This window comes from Austrofundulus limnaeus, unplaced genomic scaffold, assembly GCF_001266775.1.
Source record: "Austrofundulus limnaeus strain Quisiro unplaced genomic scaffold, Austrofundulus_limnaeus-1.0 Scaffold476, whole genome shotgun sequence".
Classification (NCBI taxonomy): Eukaryota; Metazoa; Chordata; class Actinopteri; order Cyprinodontiformes; family Rivulidae; genus Austrofundulus; species Austrofundulus limnaeus.
The window spans coordinates 345,142-348,995 of NW_013952878.1; the positions used below are offsets into that span (position 1 = coordinate 345,142).

At 43.1% G+C, this 3,854-nt stretch overlaps 1 protein-coding gene and 1 pseudogene across 1 annotated transcript in view; both read right to left on the minus strand.

Annotated features, from left to right (window-relative positions):
• LOC106529923 (metabotropic glutamate receptor 1) overlaps window positions 1-3,212 on the minus strand; it is a 58,952-nt gene extending 55,740 nt beyond the window's left edge. The window contains exon 1 of the mRNA XM_014025450.1: window positions 3,188-3,212. The gene's annotated coding sequence lies outside the window, so the exon portion shown is untranslated. The remainder of the gene's footprint in view (window positions 1-3,187) is intronic.
• LOC106529914 (metabotropic glutamate receptor 1-like) overlaps window positions 3,073-3,854 on the minus strand; it is a 15,762-nt pseudogene continuing 14,980 nt past the window's right edge.

The following is a 3,854-nucleotide window of genomic DNA, read 5'->3' on the forward strand; positions in this document are numbered from 1 at the left end:
CATAAAAACAGTATTTTAATAACAACTAAAGGTGACATAGATACTTTATTATGGTATAGTATTTAAAAATATGCCTGAGAAACACATAATATTGCCCCATTTGAAATTACCCCCAAATGTCACCAAAAACAAACCCACACACGTATGCACACACATTCCAGTACAGCTATCTTTATGGGGACACTGCGTTGACTTCTATAAATTTCTACAGCCTAACCCTGACCTTTTAAACCTAACCTCACAGGTACATACTTGACCCTAAACCTAACCTCACATTTAGATTTAGATATTATTCGTTATTATTAGTCCTAAACGAAACCCCTGAGGCATTATTTTCTGCAGAAATGTTACCAGCAGTGCAGAATTAAAAGCTGAGGGGTGAGAGAAAGTTTAGTGTTTATTAAATCTTAAACTTTCTGTTTGTTCTCTGTTCCACATTCTCCATGTGGAGCTGGAGGTGCTGTCCCTCATGAGCACCTCCTGCCTCTGAGCTGACAGGGAGTCAGAGCTCGCCACTGGAATGCATTATTCATCAGGGAATCTGACTCCAAGCACTTTCTGCTTTCAGAGGAACTTTTTTCTTGTCAGGGATGGGAGAACATTTCAGATCCGTGTAACGTTTGTGTAAGAAACCCATCCTGAGTGCAGCTGAATCCAATAACATGAATTTTACAGATACTGAGCTGAGCTTCGGTGCGGTGGTACCTGACAGTCATTCAGATACTGTCATGTTTTTAGCTGCTCTGTCTGCTCTCCTGCCTCTCATGCTCATTGTCTCATCCCTCCCATCACAGAAACAGCAATCAGCCCCATTGCCCTCACCTATTTACCTATTTAAGCCTCAAGCTCTCACTCTGCCTTTGCCAGATTATTGAACAGTTTTACCAAGTAGATGTCCAGCGTTTTTTCACAGCCCATGCCTGATCTCTTGTCCATGACCTCAAGCCTGCCTCTTGACTCCCCCTTTTTGCCTGATCCCTGCCTGGTACTGTTCATGTTTCTGACCCTTGGATTAAGACCTCATTTTTGCCCCTTGGACCTCGCCTTTTGGATTACGATTTGGATTTCTTACTGGATCTCTGACCTCCCGGCTCTGACCTTGGACCACTCCCTGGATTTCCAAAGCCAGCTTGCTCCCTCACTGGGTACTGAACCCTCATGGACCAACAACATCAGTGGACTTACCCAGTCCCCTTTGTCTGCCGTTGGGAGTCGTTCTGAATCCTAACAGTCTTGTCATACTGTGAGTGGTAACAGATGTGGAAGACTTCTCTAGATGAGACATGACATTTGACATAATGTTGCTTTCATAGTTGGATCAAAATGGTACAAATCTAAAGCTCTGGGATGAAATGAAAACTATACCTTTAATTACATTTCCATTTTGGGCCCAATTCTTTTCCTTCTATACAATCGCCCTCTGGCTTAGATTATCAAACATTTCCCTGACATCTCTTACCATTTCTACGCTGACGACCTGCAGTTATACTGCTCTTTTAATGACTCGACTTTCTACAAGCTAACCTCCCTCTTAAACCGTGTCTCTTAAATAAGTGGATGGCTGTCAGACAACTTGTTACTCCTTAACTTCAATAAAACAGAGACCTTGATCCTGGCCCCTGACAACAAACACCAGGAGATAAAAGACCATCTCAGCTCTTTAAGTTCAACCGCCTGAAAACATGTGTGCAACCTAGGTGTTTACTTTGACTCAGGACTGTCTCTTGACAAACATGTAAATAATCTGGTCTCCACCTGCTACTTCCAACTTCGCAATATTTCGAAGCTGCRGCCCCTGTTGTCCATTTCTGACCTGGAATTAGTAATTCATGCCTTCATCTTGACCTGCATAGATTATTGTAAAAGCCTGTCCACCTGTCTGAACCAGAAACAGATAAATCGCCTTCAGCTCGTACAAAACTCTGCAGCAAGACTCTTAACCCGAACTTCAAAGTTCTCACACATCTCCCCGATCCTTTCACAACTTCACTGGCTCCCTGTTCATTTTCAAATCAAGTTCAAAATCCTGGTCCTCACTTTCAGAGCTCTCAATGGCCAGTCGCCTGACTACATTTAAAAGTCTCATCTCCCCTTACAAGCCCAAACACAGCCTGTGCTCACAGGATCAACATCTCCTAATTGTTCCCCACACATGTCCCAAGACCCGAGGTGACCGAGGCTTCTCCTCCACGGCCCCCAGGCTCTGGAATGAACTTCCTATCCATCTGTGCACACTTTGATTCATTCAAGAAATATCTGAAAACACACCTCTTTAAACAAGCTTTTAACTAACTAATTTCAGCATTTTTCTGCAGCCTGACCTTTTAGTGTCTGTTTCACCAAACCCTACCTACTGACCGTACAATTCATCATATTAATATACTGTATGTCAAACAGCCAGTATTTTCATCCAAAATCAGTTCAATTTATCAAAAATGTATTTTCTAAAATGTACCTGTACTCCACAATCTACCCATTCAGAGACCGGCCTCCAAATTAATTTCTGATTTAAAAATCCCTCATCTTAATTAGGGCTGCCACGAACGATTATTTTAATAATCGATTAATCACCGATTATTTATTCGATTAGTCGACTAATCAGATCATACGTTAATAGAATATAAAACATACAGCTTATCGTGCCAGAATGCAGCTGCTATTGAATAACCATGGTTAGATTTTAGCTATATGCTAACTAAAAATAAYTGCTGTGGAAGGTAAGTTCTGCTCTGCATTCTCCTCAGCATTCTTTAGAGAAGAAGATTTCTTTACAGTTATTTAACTGAAAGCAACCAATTGTACATATTTTTGTGTTGTGGGGGAAACCAGAGTACCCGGAGAAAACCCACACAAGCACAAGGAGAATCTGCAGAATCTGCACAGAAAGACCCCAGGTCTGAACCAAGGATGGGACCCGTCAGTGCTAACCACTGTTAGGTTGATGACAATAGCTGCGTGCAACAATTCTTCAGACATTTTAGTTTGAGAAATGACGAATGTATGATCAATCAGTTCATCTGAAAACTGATGATCACACAACATGAAGACGAATAATCCCACAGCTCACTGACTTCAACAGCCTTTATCATTTGAACCTGCTGTAAAAGTTAAAAGACAGCAGAAAAGATGACAGAACATTCTGTTGAAAAACTTTTCCAAAATCCCAGAAACATTGTCTGTAACAAACCTGCCAATCAGGAGGAACTCTCCAGCGACCCCGAGCCTCCTCATGGCCAGGAGGAGCCCTCGGACAGTCATGCCTTCACAGAAACAGACCACCACCCTGGCTTTAGGGAGACGCTCTCGCAGCTTTCGGAGCAGCCTGTCGAAGTGCTTCTCGCCGGCGTTGCTGTAGATCTTGTCAGAATGAGCGATGCAGAGGCCGTCCTGAGAGGCGAGCTCTTTGAACACCTCCATCCCACTTTCACCATAGTTCCCTGAGGAAGACAAGAGGAGGGCTCAGGTGAGCGTCATCCAACAGAAGGAAGGAGAACATAAATGGGTCCATAACTTCCGTCTGCTCGACACAAACTCTATTCTCTGCATGGAAGAGTCATTTTATCTGCATTAAGGACAGTCTGTCTGCAGCATCAGGACCACAGCGTGGAGGAAACAAACATTTAGGATTTATCTCAGCAGCTCTTTGTCACTGAAAGAAAAGAAAACTTCATTTGTTTCCTGTCCGCCACTGGGAACTGTGGGAGATCATGTAACCATCTTTGTCTGTCTGTCTGTCTGTCTGTCTGTCTGTCTGTCTGTCTGTCTGTCTGTCTGTCTGACTGTCTGTCTGTCTGTCTGTCTGTCTGTCTGTCTGTCTGTCTGTCTGTTGTCTGTCTGTCTAACTGTCTATGTCT